The 20248-nt window shown below is 44.7% G+C and overlaps 1 protein-coding gene across 2 annotated transcripts in view; it reads right to left on the bottom strand.

Moving 5' to 3' along the window:
- Positions 1-19748, bottom strand: part of Gpr19 (G protein-coupled receptor 19) — a 37896-nt gene extending 18148 nt beyond the window's left edge. Inside the window, exons 1-2 of one of the 2 annotated variants that reach the window (XM_059258706.1) lie at positions 19611-19748; positions 19009-19062 (exon numbers count right to left, since the gene is read on the bottom strand). The gene's annotated coding sequence lies outside the window, so the exon portion shown is untranslated. Of the gene's footprint in view, positions 1-19008; positions 19063-19151 lie in introns of both variants that reach the window. The other variant, XM_059258705.1, reaches the window with a different exon arrangement.
- Positions 19749-20248: the final 500 nt, after the last annotated feature.

The following is a 20248-nucleotide window of genomic DNA, read 5'->3' on the forward strand; positions in this document are numbered from 1 at the left end:
CACAGGCCCTGGGTTTGACCCCAATGCCACACAGAGAAAACACCTTGAGACAGTATCTGTCATACAGGTCCTGACTGCCACATTCTGGCTCAAACTCGAGCTGACACTCAGGATCTCAAGAGTCCCTAGGAAAGTGTCTATTTAGTTCTGAGATTTCTTTGGACAGTGTTCTGGGGCCTGGATACCTGACTAAATAATAGAATGCATGGGGCAGAACCACTGGAGATGCTCCCTCTCAACCTGAGGTGAGCTGTTTAGTGACAGGAAGAAGTGTTAGACAAAACACTAGAAAGTGTGAGACTGCTGGGGTTGTCCCTATCCAACTCTCCAGCATACTATGAGGATTTCACCTCAAGTACAAATGAAGTATGAGGAGGACCAGTGATGCCCAGGGAAGAATTTATGGACACTATTGAGCTCTGGTTCATGATGAGCCGAGCTAACATACATACACTTCAAGCATAGTTTTGACTGCTGCCAAATTCTTACTGCATATTTGCTGCTTCACTATAAACACATGCAAATAAAATAGACTCAGAGCTGGGCATAGTGGTTCATGCCTGTAATCCCGGGACTGGGAAGGGGAGGCAAAAAGGATCAGTTCAAGGCCAATGCCATCTACATGGCAAGTTTGAAGTCAACCTAGGCTACATGAAATCCCGTCTCAGAAACAAACTAACTAAATAAACAAAATAGACACAAGCCCCAAAATTAGCTGCAGAAGAATGCTGCTCAGAGTCTTGAGTCTTCCCATTGTACGTTCACATATGTGTACTGAGAGATTACCATTCAGTAGCCCACTTTTCAGGTTACCTGTCCCAGAGAAATGTCTATGTCACCGAGGAAACAACTATTCTTCAAAGTGCTTTGCAATGAACTACTAGAGGGGAACACAATGTTTTGAAAGAAGTTTGAGAACCCGAGCTTGATGCCTATCTTACCACTTTATGTTTTAGGTCCAGCACCTCTTTCAATTTTCCACAGCATGGAGGATTTAGATCAGGCATCTTCTATTATCAAAGGTCAGAAGGAAACCCACACAGATCAAGGGGGAAAATCTTTCACGTATTATGTCTCTTTTCTAAGACAGAGGCTCGCTCTGTAGCCCAGGCTACCCTTTAACTCTTGGTGACCCTCTTTCTTAACCTCTCACTCCTCATCTGCAATTACAGGCATTGTCCACCACTCATGGTGAGAAAATCCTTTTATCTGTGTGTGTGTGCGCATATGTGTGTGCGTGTATGTGCCCATGCAGACCACAGGTCAAGGTTGACGAGCCCAAGAGACCCTCCTGCCTCTGCCTCCCAATGCTGAGATTATAGGTACACATAGCCACATTCAATTTTTTTTCCAACTTCAGTGCTAACTAGCTGAAGTCAGATCCTCACACCTGCTACCACTTTATACATTGTGCCGTCTCCTCAACCCCAGAAATACCTAACATAAAAGTCTTAGAAAATTTCTTTTACCCTTATAAACCTAAAATAGTTTGCAAAGAGAGATCTCCTTGTTTTAAAAGCATATTATTTAGAAACAACAAACCCAGTCAGGCATCATAGTTAATATGCATATTTTTTAAGGTTTTCTTCTTTTTTCGAGACAGAGTCTGACTCTGTAGCCCAGGCAGGCTTCAGAGTTGTGGAACTCTTCCTTCCCAAGTGCTGGGACTGCAGGCATGAGCCATCACTTGTCTTGATATACTAATTTTCTTTTGAGAATCAGATGAAGGCAATGCGCTTAGGCTGGGCTTGCTACTAGGTTCCAAGGATGGAAGAATATTTCTAGGTTTGATTTAAAAAGTCAACCATAACATAATTCCAGATTTATCTTTTTTCCTTTAGACTCAGTGATTACCATAGTAACATGGTGTTTTACTACTAGGTGTCTATGCAGCACAAGAGGGAGAGAATAGGCAATTACTTACTGGGTTATTTGGGGGTACAGACCATGACTATTAGGATAATTCAAAATTAAATATAGATTTCACTGGAGATCTGCTTTAGCTAGGCAAGCTGACTCAATCTTCTAGTAGCGTCAGCTGAACAAAATTTGTAGCCCAACAGACTGTTGACATCATTTGGGATAACACAAGAAGGCAAGCAGTATAGCTCAGTAGTTAAGAATGAGGACTTCAAGATCTTGAGATTCAGTTCTTATTCTATTAGGTGCTCCCTAAGTGACCCTAGAATAGCTCCAGAACTAACTCCTCTATGCCTGGGTTTATCTCTAAACTGTATTCTGTAAAGATTAATGATTACTTATGCTTGGAATCATGGCTTTCCTAGAACAAGAACTTTTTCAAGTATCTGTTAAATGAAATTCAGTGTGGGTTTGCCAGCTCTTTGTGCTGGAGAGAAATACTAAAAGAAACCAAGATGAGTGTATGGCAGATTGTAGCCTTTAAATCTGGCAGGTTCCTCTAAGAGCTTCCCTAGGGCTTTCCATAAGATGTGGCATTCTGTGGCAGTCCAGTGTCCTAAAGCAGAGCGTGGGGACAATCACTGGTGCTCCTGGTATCAGGGATTATCAGGAGGATGAGCTAACAGCACAAAGGAATAGCAGGACTGCCCGCTCAGGCTCCCTAAGCTACTGCCCATAACCTCTTAGAACACCGGTACAGAACAGCAGCTCAAAGGGATGAGACAGGATTTTCTAACAGTGACAATGAGATCTAGCTCTTCTGAGTAATGAGTCTCCCACCCCTTCTGAGATTACAGGAAGAAATCCTTTCATCAATGAGTTTATGGTTTTATTATCAATTACTATATATATATATATACAATTTCCAACCAATTTTTTTCATCAATAGGAGCTTACTCTGGAGTAGTATTTATTTTACAGAACTATCTAGGCATCTTTTCTGGACCTGTAACAAATCTAATGCCCCTAACGAGCATTTAAGCCCGGACAAAATCTCCAAATTGCCTGGAAAAAAATAAGAGAATGAGAAGGAAGGTATTGTGTCCTCTGAGGCAAATCTCGGCTGTGATGGAGCAATCTCGAGCACATACCTTCATCTGGACTAGATTTCAGGGTCAGTCTCCGTGGGTCTTCCTGGTCAGGAACAGCTCTCGGACAGGACTTCGGATGCCATAAACCACCAGGAACCCTTGGGAACACATTCATATCTGTCCTTCCCCCAGCTCACAGCCTGCTTCCTGGTAGGAGACCAGATGACGCTGTGCTGGGCTGCCTGCTAAACCATCTTCCCACCCCCAGCCCCCCAGCCCCACTCACGGGGCCCCTCCTTCTCCTTTCCAAGGCTCCGGAATGTGTCACATGGGAAATGGATCATGTGGCTTGGGGGGAAATGTGGCCATCGTCTCTCTCCCTTCCCCCACTTCTCTTTTCAGGAGCAAAGCAGCAGAAATCTCTGACCTGATTGGCTCTGATCAGAAAATCTCCATGTGAAAAGGGCAGATCAGCCGCAGACCTCCAGCCTTGCTTGCTGCTTTTTTTCCCATCAGGTAATTTTATCCTGAGCTTTCAGAGTTGCTTTCACGAAGGAAGAAAATTATGCTTTCTCTCCAATTCCTCATTCTCTTTCTATTACCAGCATCCGATGGGGCTATGTGTTCCTTAGTCTATCTTGGGGGCACCCTTGAAGCACATCTGGGCGATGGCGTGTTCAGCACCACGGACAGCATTACCCTCCCTTCCGCACTCCTTAAAGCCATTGTCTACTGCAGGTAAACAAAAACATTTTTAAAGCTTTCCCCGAAGTCTTATATTTAAATACAAATCACACCATGTATTTGGGGCTCTGACTTCCTCTACTGTCAACTTACTTTACTTAGGAGAACAAATAATTTCATTAAATCTACATCAGCTTTCCAGCCCCTAGCCTGCAACTCACCCGTCTCTTATCCCTTAAACATACTCTTTGGGGGTTTTATTTTGTTTTGTTTTGGTGGGGGGAATTTCAAGATATAGTTTACTATATATATGTTCGTACATCTCTACTTATGGGAAAATCCACATCAACACACAGGAATGTTGGGGTGTACAAGCCTAGATGGTTTTAGCTCCACCAGTGGGCCTCAGGCAGAGTTGAACTGGAGGCAGGAGAGAAGCCTGGCTGCAGCTATTTTGTGTGGTTCTATCCTGCTTTGCTGACGTCCTGGTTGCCATGGTGCTAGGTAACTGTTGAAGGGGACTATTGCTTTCAAAACCCGTCACCATGGGACCCTGCCAACTAAAGAAAGGGGGAAAGAACTGAACTGTTGAAGAGAGCTTTCGGTTAGCACTGGCAGAACCAAATCTACCTTGTGGACTTCTTCCTCACTGGACTGCTGTGGCCCTACATACTGCCAGAATTCTAGGAACCCACATTTACACTAAGACAGTAAGCCCTCCCATCCTGCCTTGCTTCTTTCCTTAAAACTCCTCTATTTGGACTGAACTGAGATGCCAGCTGTGTAGAGTATTTGAGGACTGTTTCCACAGGGCGGTGGAAGCACACAAAAAGGCATTTCTTTTTGAGATTACGTGTCTGCCTTTTGGAAGCCACTCCTGTGATTCCTAAGAGTCCATTGCAGAGACATGTAAGGAACACAACTGTATGTTGACCACGAGAACCAGCTTGCAAATGCTTTGCCACTTTACAGGAAAATTAAAAAGATAATTTGAATACAGATCGCTAAATTAATTTTAAAACATAAATTCAGGTAATAATTGGAGGGCATTTGGATTACCCCAAATTAGGAATTTAAAGCAGCTATACTCTGGCTGGCAAGATAGCTCAGGGTGTACAGGCCCTTCCTGACAACTCAAGTTCATTCCCAGGACCAACATGCAGAAAAAATATCAGTTGTCCCATGACCTCCAAACATGCCGTAGCCAGTGTTCTTGTTCTCTCTTTCTCTTCCTCTTCCTCTTCCTCTCTCTCTCTCTCTCTCTCTCTCTCTCTCCCTCTCCCCCGCCCTTCCCTCTCTCTAAGAATAAATATCTGGGGAGATGCTTGCTGCTTTTCCAGGGGACCCAGGTTCAATTCCTAGCACCTACAAGGTGGCTCACAAAGGCCTGTAACTCCAATTCCAGTGGATTCTGACACCCTCTTCTGGCCTCCACAGGCACTAGACAGACATGGTGCACATACATACATTTGGGCAGTCGTACATGTAAAATTTAAAAAAAAATTTTTTTTTAAAGAAGTAAATGTAAATGTGTAGCTATATTCTTGTTTCATAGGCTGACATATAACTTAGTATTTCTCACTGAGAATACAAACCAAGGCACTCCAAATATTATTGTTTGGGAGAAGAAATGCTGATTTGCCAGATGTGAAAATGCAAACTTTGAAATAAGAGAGACAGCTGGGCCATGCTGATGCACGACTTTAATCCCAGCACTCAGGAGGCAGAGGCAGGTGGATCTCTATGAGTTCAAGGCCAGCCTGGTCTACAGAGTGAGTTCCAGGACAGGCAGAACTGCTTCACAGAGAAACCCTGTCTTGAAAAACAATATAAAATGAGAGAGAGAGAGATAGAGACAGAGAGACAGAGACAGAGAGACACAGAGAGAGAGACAGAGAGAGACTGAGATTGATTAGCTCCTTCCTGGCTTAATATCCACAGCTAAAGATGTATTTCTCTGTGTCTCTCTCTTTCTGTGTGTGTGTGTGTGTGTGTGTGTGTGTGTGTGTGTGTGTGTGTGTGTAAGCACGTGTGCACACATACACATCTGTGTGGGGACCAGTGGTTAACGTTGAATCTCTCCTCAATCACTCTCCTCATTATTTTCTGAGACAGGTTCTCTTTCTCACTAAACCTGGAACTCACTGATTTGGCTAGGCTGTCCAGTCAGCCAGCTCCAGCTTTTGACCTGGTGCTAGAGATCCAAACTCGGTCCTCAAGCACTTTTACTGACCAAGTCATCCCCCAGTCCTGTATTTTCTACTTTTATTTTATGAAAAGGACCACGTTCATTCTTTTCCACATAAGACTCAGAATACTCTTGCTATATAGTTCAAGCTAGTCTCCATTCATGGTCCTTCTGCCCTTGTCTGCAGTTAGAAATCCAGAAATTTTAACATTTGCCACATTTAAAATTGCCTAAATAAACTGGGTATGTATTATCTACTTGTTTAGTTTTGTTTGGGTTAGGTTGTCCTCAAACTCATCATCCTCCTGTCTCAGTCTTCTAAATTGTTGGGATTACAGTCATGTGCCACTGAACTAGGCTCTAGGTGTGTTTGGCCAGTCAGGAAGCTGGTCAGTACTTATAACAGCACCATGAACAACCAACCTATACCAGCATTTAGACAGCAGGAAGATAACCAGTCCAAGCCAGCCTGGCTACAACAAGATTCTGTCTCAAATCAAACGAACAAAACCCACCATCATCAATGGTGGCTGGGGTCTGTTATCTCAGCACTTGGGAAGCAGAAAGATCTTACTGTCAAGGCCAGCCTGGGCTACCATAACAAGGCTTTATCATTCAAAACAAAACAAAACACTAAACTCACCCACTGTAACCTCAAAACCTCCAGGGTTGTATTCTTTGAACTTATAAAAACCTCTTGAGAACCAAACAAGATAAGTGAATGGCTCGGATAACTGGGTAACTAATCGTTTTAAGAGAAAGGAGCAGGATGGCTGGTAAAGGTACTTGCCACCAAGCTCAACTGCCTGAGTTCGAGCCCCAGGGCCCATGTGGAAGAAGAGAAATGACATCTGTAAGTTGTCCTCTGACCTACACTCACACACACACCCTCGTGTGTATGTGTATACAAACATACACACAGACACAGTAAGTGCAATCAATTTTAAAATAAAAAGCACCTTCCCAATTGCTTCAAACATTAACTGAAAGAAAACCACTACCCAATTGTCCCTGGTAAAGTCATTAAAATGTTTTCCTTTTTTAAGTTCTCTGTGTTATGCCTCCATGGTTTAGGCTTGACAGTTTCTATCTTGTCTACTATAAAAACAGACTAGTCTCTCAAACTATTGTTTTCTCTTTTTTTAAAAAAATTCTTTTCTCATACAATACATCTGGACCAACCACAGCCTCCCCTCCCTCTACCCCTACCACTCTCCCCCACCTCAGATCCACTGCTCCTCTGTTTCCCTTCAGAAAAGACCAGGCTTCCCAGTAATATCAACTGAACAGCATAACAAAATGCAATAAGACTAGGCACAAACCCTCATATCAAGGCTGGACTAGGAAACCCAGTAAAAGACAAAGGGTACCAGGACCAGGGAAGAGTCAGAAACACCGCCCTCTCCCACTGTTAGAAGTCCCACAAACACCCCAAGCTAAACAGCCACATATGCAAAGGACATATGCAGACCCATGCAGGCTCTGTGGTTGTCACTTTAGTCTCTGTGAGCCCCCGTCTGTGGGACATGTTCTGATGTCCTCGAACCCTCTGGCTCCTACAATCCTTCCTCCCCCTCTTCTGCAGGGTTCCCCGAGCATATCTGGGTGTGGGTCTCTGCATCTGCTCCCATCAGCTGCTGGAGGAAGGCTCTCCGATGATGACTGGGCCAGGCACTGATCTATGAGTATAGCAGAATATCATTAGATATCACTGACTTTTCTTTTCAGGCAGTGTCAGGCATGGGCTCAGTCTCGTGGCTTGGGCCTCAAGTTAGACCATCATTAGTTGGTCACTCTCACTAGCTCCAAGCCACCATTGTCCCAGCACATCTTGCAGGCAGGACAGGTGTGGGTTGAAGGTTTTATGGCTGGGTTGGTGTCCCAGCCCCACTCCTGGGAATGCTGCCAGGTTAGCAAAGAAAATATCTCCCCCTTGGTTCCATATCTCACCCACTTCCCACCTATCACGGTTAACTGGCAGCGTGATTGGTCTAAGAAACCCCTTAGGGACTGCAGAGATGGCTCAGTGGTTAAAACGATATAGCCCTACAACACGAGGGCCAAAGTTCAGATCCCTAGCACTCATGTAAAAACGGGACACAGAAGCAAGAACCTGTAATCCCAGTGCTGGGGAGGCGGGGTCCCTGGACCTCACTGGCCAGCCAGCCCAGCTAAACTAGTGTGCTCAAAGTTCAGCGAGAGACTCTATCTCAAAGAATAAGGTGGACGTCCAATACGTGCATCACCCCCCCCCCCCCACACACACACACACACGCGAATGAGCATGCAGCATTAGTGAGGCACATCTTTCGAGTTTATCTGTGAAGGTGTTCCCAGTGGTTTAACTGAGGAGGGAAGACCTACCCTGAGTTCTTCAGCCCATGGCTGGGATCTTGAAATGAATAAAGAAAGAGACGGAGAAAGCTGAGCACCAATACTCATCTTTCTGCTTCCTGAATGGAGATGCCGTGCAGCTCACACCACGCATGCCTTCCTTCTTCTTCCGCATGCTAAGCTCGGGATAGACCTTGAGCCAAAATAACACCGACCTCCTTTCTTAGAGTGCTTTGGTCAGGTGTCCCATCACGGAGCAGTGAAGACCCCAGACAGGACCCTCCAAGTTTAGTTACTCACGTCTGTCTTCTTTAATCTGTGGTGCTGAGGACCGCACCAGGGCCTCGGGCATGGCAAGCATTCACTTCATAGCAAGCCACACTCCCAGACACAGCTTCCTTTTTACCATATACTACTTTAATTTTCACACATATTACTTCTGTGGATGAATTCATTGCATTTCAATTGTTTGGTTATAGGGGTTGTTGTCCTTGTTATTTTTTGAGACAGGGTCTCATATGGCCCAGGCTGGCTTGGAGCTTGCCCATGTCACTTTAGGTGACCTTGAACAGCTGATCTTCCTGCTCTACCTCCCAAGTGCTAGAATCAGAGCTACCATGTTTATAATATATTGCATCTTGTTCAAAGACTATAGTAGGGAGGATCCTCATCCAATCAATCTTTACACCTTCAAGATTAAAAAGAAAATTAAGATTTTCTTAAAATTTGTTTTATTTAAAAGTATTATATATGCATGTGTGTCTGTGCACCATATACACATCTAGTACCCAAGGAGCTAGAAGAAGGTTTCAGATTCTCTGGAACTTGAGTGACAAACAGTTGTGAACCACCATATGGGTGCTGGGAATCCAACCCAGGTCCTCCAGAGCTCTTAACTTCTACGTCATCTCTCCAGCCCCAACAAAACTAAAAAATTTTAAAAGCCAGCTAGGTGCTTCTGGCATATTAAATAAATGTGAATTTGGGTATTACCCTAAGGCAAATTAATTTTTATTTTTCTCTGTTCCTTTAAAAATGTCTTGTGTATGTTGATCCTTTTATCCCTGAATTAAAACTTGGGTAGTCCCATTATTTTTCCTGGATATTTTTACTTAAAAGACACTACTAATTAAAATATTCTGTCTTTGTTTGGATTTGGTTTTTGAGACAGGGTCTCATGTAGCCCGGCTAGTCTTAAGAGTTCCCTATGCATCCTGGAATGGCAGTACGCATCACCAATTATGGGGACTAAACCTATAGCTTCATGCATGCTAGTCATGCACGCTACCAACTGAGCTTCATCATCCCAGCCCCCCCCCTGGGGTTTTTGTGACTTTTGATCTGCTTCCCTTCACCCCATCTCCTATCTTTCTATCCCATTCCACTACGCACTTCTGCAGAACCTGTTCTTCAGCCACTTCAGGCGTCTAGTGACTGTACCTCTGCAGGCTCTGGACTCTTGCCTCCTAACCCCCAACACTAAGCATGTGTCCTACCTCTAGGCTACAAACCCAAACCTCCTACCACATTTTTTTTCCAGCTGGGCCTATCTTTTTCTTGTTTTCCCTCTATGCAAAAGCACTGGTGATCTCCAGCAGGTGAAAAATCAGTCATGAACCAGCTAACTCAAACTCATAAAAATCATCTGGGGTGGTGAGATGGCTCAATGAGTAAGGTGCCGGAGGAGCCTGGCAACCTGAGTTTGATCTCTGGAACCTACATACAGGTGACAGAGAAAATTGACTCCAAAAAGCTGTCCCCTGACCCCCACACTCATGCTTTGGCAGGCACAAGCCCACACACACATCACATTCACACACACACCAATAATAAATTAATTCAAGTTTACAAAAGAACTACCTGAGCCAGACACCAATCTCTCCTGCATGCCTGTCTGTCGTACAATACTATCTTTCACATGTATGCCTGATTCCGTAAAAAACCAGACCTACTCCATGATAGTGTCCTGGTTGCAGAGATGATTCAGGGGTTAAGAACACTACCACCACCACCCCACCACCACCACCACCACCCCGCAAAAAAAAAAGAGAGAACATTTCTCTCCCAGACATTCCCCATCCCCAAGTGATCTTGGTTTCACTGAGGAAGGCTATAAAGATAGGCTTAAAGCTTACTTTTCTCATCTGTCAGTAACAACAAAACCGTTGGTGTGGTCAGATCCACCTCATCCCTCTGATAGGCTTATGGAAAGGCCTCATTATCGATGCCTGCTAAGAAGGCATTCCCACCTGTCCTCACAGGAGAGACCACCCGGGTGCAAACACTTTAATCATGCCTTCCCCAATCAATGGAGCAGAGCAGCTCCAGGTGGCAGGGAAGTCAAGCCATCTTTTGTGTTGCCTGTGCTAGATCAAAGGGCCAGCTTGGGAGGTTCAAAGTCTCCCATACAGCAAATTCAGTATGTTCCTGGCATCCATAGTCATGCCAACACTAACTGCTCCCACGTCAGCATGTGTATTTAAGTGCCTTCTCTGCACAATCTACCTCACTGTGCCCAACTCATCTTCGAATGTCTAACTATGCAGATCAGCAGGTCTTAGGCCACCAGTCTTTCATTTTCTAGAGGGATCTCTTTAAGCAGTGGTTCCCAACCTTTAATAATAAAAATAAAAATTGAAAAAACAGCTTTAAAAAAGAAAAATACTAATGGAGGCTGGGCATGGCAGTGCACATGCACACCAGATCCCAGCACTCGGCAAGAGAATCTCTGTGAGTTTGAGGCCAGCCTGGTCTAAAAAAAAAAAAAAAAAAAAAAAAACAACTGATGGGCCAAATAGATGAGTCAGCAGGTAAGAGTGCTTGCTGCCCCACAAAGCAAGCCTAAGGAGCCGAATTCCATCCCTGGAAACTAGAGAACAGAAGGAGAGAAAGGACTCCAGAGTTGCCCCTCTCACCTACACATGCACACTGTGGCAAAAGCATCCGCATACATCATATACTGACACTTACCAACAATTATAAAGATAAACTAAAAGGTACCGATGCTGAGCCACTGAAATGGCTCAGCTGGTTCAAGTTTGCTGTCAAACCCAAGGACGCGAGTTTGAAACCTGGGACCCATATGATGTTGGGAAAGCCAACTTCTGCAAGTTGTTCTCTGGCCTCTACACACAAGCTGCAGCATGCACATACTCTCTCACAAACGTGTGTGTGTGCACACACACACTAAATAAATCTAAAGGTCTTAAACTAGAAAAACTACTGGTGTCTAGGAGCACCACTCCCAGACATTCTGATTTAATCGATCTGGGGTAAAGCCAGGCATTAGAATCTTCAGAGCTCCCCAGGTAATTCTAATATGCAAGCAAGAGAAAGGACCTGTCTTAAGGCTTTCCATGACAGACAGACTTATGCTCCATGCAGCACCCACAATTCAGTGGGTAGGTGGCAAGCATAAATCCTGCATAAGAAACTCTCCCTTACTGATCTTATATGATATGCTAAGTTCTATGCTGTTAACACATTTTGCCATTATACTAATTCTTTAAGAAAAGTTTGGAGAGATGGAAAAATGTCTCAGTAGTTAAGAGCACTGGCTGCTCTTCCAAAGGACTCAGTTTCAATTCCTAGCATCCACATGGAGGCTCACAACCATCTGTAACTCCAGTCTCAGGGGATCAGATGTCCTCTTCTGGCCTCTGAGGGCATGAGGAACACAAGTGGTACACAAACATATAGTGCAGGCAAAACACTCACACAGGTAGAATCAAATAATCTTTTTAAAAGATACTCTTACCCTTATTCGTCTTTTACTGTAATCCTTACTTTATAAACAGGGCAAGTGAGCCTCTGAGCTGTCATGTGGCATGATTGGCAGATCTAAGAGTCTAGCCTCAGGTTTTGGATCCCCAATTCTAAGCAGTTTCTGATATTACACTTAGATGGTGGATGCCCCGTCCCGCGGGCCAGGTTATTTGATGAGACCCGAGGAGGCACCTCCTGAAAGATCAATGGGGGCGAGAGAGAAAGGAGACCAGGCGCGTAAAGGAAGAGAGAGACATTCTGAGTTGCGTCGAGGTCTCCGTTTATTGACTGGGTGTTGAAGCTTATAAACAGGGCTTCAGGCAGGGAGGGGGAACAGGGGAAGCAGGAGAGAAGGATGGAAAATTCCTAAGGGAGGGTGAGGTCGCTTTGGTCCCAGGCCCCTGCAGCTGGTTGATTAGCAGGTATTCCAGGAAGTTGTACAGCCCGCAGTTAGGCCAGGAACTTCCTGCCTTTGTAAGGTTTGATAAAGTAAGGACACTGCTGTCTGGAATCGGTCCCCAACAGTTCCCCCTCTTTTCTCAAAAATGGACTAAATCCATGTGACCGGGGTGGTCCGAGAGAGTCCCTGTCTTAGGCTACACAGGGGGCTTCCCACGCTCGGCAGCATGCCGTGTTGAGCCGGTCTCGGGCGACCTCTGTATGCTGTTGTCTCCGGCGTGGGCCCTGTACTATTCCCGTCATTGAGTACCCTCTAGCAGGACCGTGGGGACGTTAGGGCCTTAGGACACTGAATCTGAGTCCTTGATGGGGCTCCTGGCCGGCCTCCTTGGAATCTACTCTGTGATAATGAATCGAGACATGTCGTGGTAAGGCCGAATCAATCTGATTTTTGATAAACTGAGTCAACCGCTGAAAGGCCCAGGGACCAAAGGTCAAACCACCCGTGCTGATTTTCAAACTCCCTTTTTCTTTGAGCCAGCCTTTCCCTTAATTTTTCCATCGATTCCCTGACAATACCAGTATGGTCGGCATAAAAGCAGCATTCTCCCTTCAAGGCTGCACTTAATCCCCCCTCCTTTAAAAATAGTAAATCCAGACCTCTTTTGTTTTGTAACACAACCTCAGAGAGCGAGGTTAAAGATTTCTCCAGAGCAGAAATGGATCTTTCTATGGCCTCTAGGTCAGTAGTCATAGCCATTTGTAACTGCATAAGGTGGTTGCTCTGCACGAGGGCAGTAGTTCCTGTACCAATTCCTGCAGTGATGCCCCAATACCTAACAAGAGGGCAATAGTCATAGACACAGGTTCTCGAGTGTATCTGCCTCTCTGCTCAAAGAATTCCATATCGGAGACTAATTGGACCAGAGCATAAGAGTTTTCCCATTATCAATGGCAAAGCGAGCTTCCCCTTATTTAGTTTTTGCCATCTGCAAGTGTGTCATGGGTTCAGAGGTGGATATTGGAATTCTAGCATCCTCAGTTTAGTGGTACCCAGACATGAATCATCATTTAGTTAAGACATCAGTGATATAAGAGCCAACAGTAATTAGCAGAAGCACAAGGCCAAAAGCCTTATGATGGCTGACAGAGTTCCTTATCCTCAAGGAACTTGGAACTTTATCTCAGGTTCCCTATGACAAAAAATTTCCTTTTGAGCTAACATTCCAGGGTGGGGGGGAAACAGGGTCGATGTTTTCTCTCTTCTATAATTACTTCCTGCTGACATTGGGACGTTGTTATCAAGGCCCTGGAAAGCCAGAATGTTAGTCAAAGACAAGAGGGAACGTTTTATTGACCAGCTGAAGAAATGGTATGCATATCGGCTGAATTGGTCCATATCAGCTTTCAGCAATTTCAGGGCTCATGGTCATTTGCAGTAGGTTGTCACCAGCAAATGATGCTTGGATGTATCTGTCAGCCAAGTGGAAACCTGTTGAGATAGATATAAACTAGGAACAGGAGTTAAAACTTATGAACTTATTTGGAACTTTTAGACCCATAGTCTTAGTAATTTTAGTATTATCAATTTGCCCTGAAATCCATAGTCTTTTCTATCTAGAGAACCAAATATAGATTAGACTGAAATTTCCTTGGCCCAATGAAAAGCATCTGTAAGTCTATATTTAGAACCTTTTTTAAAGAGACTTATTAGCTTTAATTAATTAATCCATTGATCAATCAATTACTAAGCTGAGAAAGCTATAGCTAGCCCAGTCATCAATGTCATCAAAGATCTGAGAAGGATAAACTTTACCTGAGTGCAGACTTTTAAGTCTATTTAAAAAACAACATAGACTATCCATTACCCAGACTGCCATCATCCCAGGCTCCTATAGTCTTCATAGTGTTGGCAGGACAGGTGTCAGGACAGCATTGTCCACAATTCAGGTGGCATCTTCTTGTTATTGTTTCATATCTTCTTTGGAGACCTTGGGAGTCATTGCTAGGAGCTGGGGAGCTCAGAGTCTCTGTTTGCTATAGTAAGCTTTTTATCAAATAATGTAAACGCCATATTCATCAGATCTTTCACAGGTTTGAGGACCATTATCTATTAAATGTATCTGAGCCAAACAAATCTAGGCCTAATCTTGAAAATATCTCTAAGTTTGGTAACAATAACCAGGACAATTTGTTCTCCTATAGATATATTAGTCAAATATACCTCTCAGTTTTTTTTATATTAAAATAAAACAGTTTATGCTTTAAACTAGTATCTGAATAGCCAGATGACTAGTATTAACTTGCATTTCTTAACATAAAGGACATACAAACTCAGACATTCAAAACCAAACATACATGTGGCCACATTTTTCATTCATACCTGTAGACAGACATTTTTACAACTATGACCCTTTGGAGTCTCAATGTAACAGCAGAATAGCAAGACAAAGAAATATGAAACATGTTTCATTCTTTCTTATATATATATCTCAAGTCATTTTTTATAAAAACATTATTTTTTATCTTAACCAACAATAATTTGAAACCAATTCTCTTAAATGATGGCAAGTATTTGAAACCCACTGAACTCAAATGCCCAAAACCCATGTAAATTTTTATTTTTCCTGTGGAAACAAAAGCATAATTTTCCCAGTATCTTGAACTGGTAATTTAACATTTCTTTTCAAGCAATACCAGGACAGAGAAGGGTTAACAAGAGAAGCTGCTGGCCGGCAGAAGAGACCTTGAAGTTATCACAGTAAAGGAAGGGAGGGTCAGATTCTCTCTTTAGTGTTCACACAGTTTTTGTCAATTGCAGGCAGTCCCCATTGCCCTGTCCAGAGCTCCTGTCTTTGCCCGCCTGTACCGAGAGCACGCACCCCCACCCTCGTGAGAGCAGCCAGCTGGCTGCAGTCCTGATAGCAAGAGAGCTAGGGAGGGACGGAGATGGCCTTTGTTATGCCTCTCTTTCCTCCTCTTCCTCTAGGAAAATAAGGGAGGTTAGTAGACAGAAACAAATAACATTTACATAGACAATCCAAGAACCGGAACATCAGCACTGAGACAAGGGCCTCATTCATAGCCAGCAAGCCCCTCTTGCAGTATGCAAGCCCCATCTGGCAGAAGCTACCTGTTTATCTCAGTTCAATCAGGGAGCGGGTGTGGGGGACCCAGTTCCCTCTATTGTGGCTCACACATTCTTCCAGTGGGCTAGGCAAAGGTCTAGTAGAGAAGAAGGGAACTGTCCCATAGCGTCCGTCACAGTCAAGTCAACAGAGAACAGTTAATACATTACACACAAGACCAAGGGCACACAAAAAAACTTTGCCCCAACAAAACAACCAACAAAGCTCTAAGAACAATGACAGCCTGATGTGCTCTGGGGGGAGGGGGGGTAACCCTCCAGGCTCAATCACATCAAAAACAATCCAGACTCGAGGATCTCTGTCCTTGATCAAACAGACATCAGGGGCTTCCACATCCCTGTCAGTCAGACATGCACCTTTTTTTTGTTGTTGTTGTTTTGTTCATACACTTTATTATTCTGTGACAGTTCTCTCTCTACACAGCTTCTATTCTGCTCTCATGTCTAGCTCTTTTCTTGACTGATTTCTCTATATTTATCTACCTCTAGGTTCTATCTTAATTCCTTCATATAGTTCTGACCCTTCTAGGTTCTCATCTATCTAGTTCTTTCCCCTATCAGCTCCTCTCCCATCTCCTTCTCTCTCATCTGGCTCTTTCTCATCTTGTTCTTCCCCATCTCAGTTTGTTCCTCTCAAGTTCTTACCCATCTAGTTCTTCCATTCTCTTTTCTCTTCTCCTTTCTGTGCCCTGGAAGTCCCGGTATATAAAAGGGAGGGTCCGAGCTAAACTGTGTAAAGCTATTACTTAACATCCACCTCTCCTAGGCGGTGTCTCCTTGTGGAATTTACCTTAAGTCAGGAGACTTGTATGTGGGCTCTTATCACTGTTAGTTCTCGGAAATTGAGCGACCACCTGGGCGGTGTCTCCTTGTGGAATTTACCTTAAGTCAGGAGACTCGCCTGTGGGTGGTTATCACTGTTAGTCCTCGGAAGTTGGGTGACCACCTGGGTGGTGTCTCCTTTAGTCCTTGAAAATGGCTAGGGGAGATATCTGATTCCAGAGAAAGCCTTTCCTGGGGCTGTTCTCCAAATGCCTGGAATGTGTATGTCTAGAGAGTGATCAGTGCACATTGTTAGCCCTTCTTAGGGAAAATCAATTGGGAAAACTATGAAGGCACACATGATTTTTATAACAGAATACAGCTGATATATAACAAGCCAAGTAACACCAAAAACTCCTTAGGATTTGGCTTCCTCTGGAGGAATTCCCTGATTCCTCCAGGTAGTGACTTTGCCATAACCAGCTGAGTTCTTATGATATATTCCTACGGCCTGCAGCAGTTCCCCTTTTTTCGTTTAGTTAAAATTTTTTTTTTTTTTTTGAAGAGAAGGAGAGAGTAAAGTAACAATGATTACAACAAAACATACAAAAAAACGAACAAAATGGCTCTGACAAATTCCCAGGACAAAATACAAAGTGGCACTTCCTCCCACCTTGGGGGAAGATACCCAAAGATGCTCCTAAACCAAATCGTCACCTCTGAGGTGGCCTTAGGGCTCTGGGACGTCTCCCTTCGCCGCCAGGTTCACTGTCCAGACACATCTGCCCCAGTGAGAGCCTGCAAAGTACAAATCGATCGACCGGTACAAAACAAAAGTCCATAAAAACTAAAAAAGGCGTCGGGGACATTTTCCCCATCTCTGATTAATTTGTTAATATCTTTTCCAACCTTGTTCCAAGTCAGAGGGTGAATTCCTGGTCCATTAATCACTAACCAGGGACATTTCTCCTCCGCATATTGGAAGAATTTTATCAAATCCTTTTTCTTAACTCTTATTCCTCTCTCCCTAAGATTACCTTTTCATCTCCTTTAGAAAAACAGCCTCTTTAGATAAATTTTTGCCCATGATCGATGGGACGACATACTTACCTCAAGACTCTCCCGCGTTGCACGAGTGATGCGGTCCGGGCGTCTCTACCCTGATCCTCTCCGGGGCCCCTTCCGTTGTCCGTGTCGTCCGGCAGGTCACTGTTCCTCGAGCCCCACGTTCGGGCGCCACTTGCCCCGTCCCGCGGGCCAGGTTATTTGATGAGACCCGAGGAGGCACCTCCTGAAAGATCAATGGGGGCGAGAGAGAAAGGAGACCAGGCGCGTAAAGGAAGAGAGAGACATTCTGAGTTGCGTCGAGGTCTCCGTTTATTGACTGGGTGTTGAAGCTTATAAACAGGGCTTCAGGCAGGGAGGGGGAACAGGGGAAGCAGGAGAGAAGGATGGAAAATTCCTAAGGGAGGGTGAGGTCGCTTTGGTCCCAGGCCCCTGCAGCTGGTTGATTAGCAGGTATTCCAGGAAGTTGTACAGCCCGCAGTTAGGCCAGGAACTTCCTGCCTTTGTAAGGTTTGATAAAGTAAGGACACTGCTGTCTGGAATCGGTCCCCAACAGGTGGATGACCCCGATCCCTAGCCAAATATCTAGGCTTCGACCCAGAAATCCTATTCTATTGTATCCATAACTTTTTCCTGTGAATTCAGCACATACAGCCTATAGGACAGAATACAGTCTGTCAATATGCAGTGCTCTAGGGAGAACTTCCTGGCAGGGTCTACATGTCTGGCCCTTTTTTCCCTCATTCCTTCCTCTCTCCATCCACCTCCTAGCTGTTTCCCAACTAGGTTCAAGCAATCCTCCTGCCTCAGCCTCCTTGAGTAGTAGGTGTATGACGTTATACCTGGTTTCCAAGCATTTTCCTCTATATGTTAATAACTAGATCTTTCTCCATCATTGCCAGCTTTAATCCTAAGGCATTCCATTTTTGTTTTCTTAGATGAAGGAGGCTATATTGCTCATCTATCAGCTACTCTTTTGTTGGGCCTCACTAGGGGCCCCAACAGTCTTCCTAGGTTTACTGTATAGAGCACACAAAGGATTAAAATATATTCAGAACTGTCCCCAGCACACACCTGCAGTATCAGTTATTAGGGAAGCTGAGGCCAGAGCCTGACTGCCTGAGCTAGATTTTGAGCCCATTTAGGCCAGTCGTGATCAATACAGGGAGATGACTCTTTCACACAGAAAGGGAGAAAGTCAGCCCCCAACATAAATGGGTTTCACATCCTCAGATTCAGCCAAATGCAAAAAAATATTGAGAAGAAAATTTGCATCTGTACTGAATGCTTTTCTTGCCATTACTCCCTACACAAAATAGTACTGGAGCTATTTACATAGTATTTACATTGATTTACATATCACAAGTAATCTAGAGACTCTTTATAGCAAGATGTACACAGGTTATATGCAAATAGTACACCTTATTACGCGGGACACTTGAGCATCATGGATTTCAGTATCCGTGCAAGGTCCTGGAAACAATCCCTGGGGGATAATGAGCAATGGCTGAATACTGTGTTCTACAGCACTGCTCCCGATATTTAGGTGGATTCCAACCAAGATTTACAGAACCAAGAGGGTACAGACTAGGAGTACGCAGTCTTGTAATGAGCCAGTGACACATTTGAATAACCTGTAAGCTAAATTTCATTCTGGCTGAAAGGTGAGGGGATTCTACTGGGAAGAGGATACCTCAGGTGTTGGATGGTACCTTTGAGATGTTGTAGGGCAGAAATCCAGTGTTTGTGCAGGTGTTCCATGTGCCCTGAGAGAGAAAAGAGGCCCGATCAGTGAGACCCCTCCAAACTCCCAACATTCCAGACTCAAGATTACTACGTTTTACCCAGCCCCTACCTCAGCTCTTGCTCATAACCCTTGTAGAAACGTCTCCGTCCGTTCAGTCAGGCACTCCCATTCCACTCTCTGCTGTCACGGACCAAAAGGCATTTCTGCCTTCTTGTTTATAAATATGCATAGACTTTTTGGGGCTAAGCTTCCTCTACTCCCTATAGTTAATTCTAGCCTCATCTCTCAAGCATGTGGTACTGTCTTCATGTACCTCGTTCGTCTTTAAAATCTCCCATCTTCATCCCACTGTATTACCTCGGTCCACATTCACAGCCTCTCAAGATCTTCAAGAAAAAAAAATCCTTTCGTCCCTCGGATTTGTCCTTTTATGCGGCTCGCAGAGTTAACCACTCTACACAACTAAAACTCCACATTTTATTTTAAAACCGTGACGGGCTCGCCCACCCCCACTCTGGCTATTGGACTCGCTGAAACCTCTCAGGAACTCATGACCCACATACGAACAGAAAAGAGGGGACGCGTTTGCATTCAAGTGGGATTTCGAACGAAAATCCCTAAGAACGTGATGTTGTGGGCTTGGACGCTGACAGACATTCCTCAGGGGCCGAATTCGGCCACCTGTGACCAAGCAGGAAGTTTTGAACCTCGTTTGCGCGCCAAAAAGCCATACGCATGCGCACATAACTCGGAGATGGGGCGGGGTGAGTGGAGTCACGTCCTGGCACAGGATCTCGCGTTGTTTGGGGAAAGGGCAGCGCTGAGGAGGTTTTTATGTGGCGTTGTAGGGCCCGCCCACCACCTCTCCTTTTGAAAAAGAGAAAAATTGTCTTTTCTTCGTTCCAGCCTCAGCGCTGTCCCAGGCGCCTCCGGGCCGACGGTTCTCCCATGGTCGCGGAGCTGGTACCTCAGAAACCGAGTTAAAGAACAAGAGCCAGATAGTTTGTCGTCTTAGGATGCAAGGGTTTGTTGGGCGTCCCCACCCCCACCCCTTTTTTCCTACTATGCAAAACAAAAGACGACAAAAAAAAAAAAAAAAAAAACCCTTGGCCCACGGCGCATGCGCAGTGCTTGTTTACCGTGGGCCGAGCGCAGGCCCCTTCCCGCCGGCGTGAGCCCGCTCCTGCGCCTGCGCGGGTGACGTG

The sequence above is a fragment of the Peromyscus eremicus genome, chromosome 3, assembly GCF_949786415.1.
Source record: "Peromyscus eremicus chromosome 3, PerEre_H2_v1, whole genome shotgun sequence".
NCBI lineage: Eukaryota > Metazoa > Chordata > Mammalia > Rodentia > Cricetidae > Peromyscus > Peromyscus eremicus.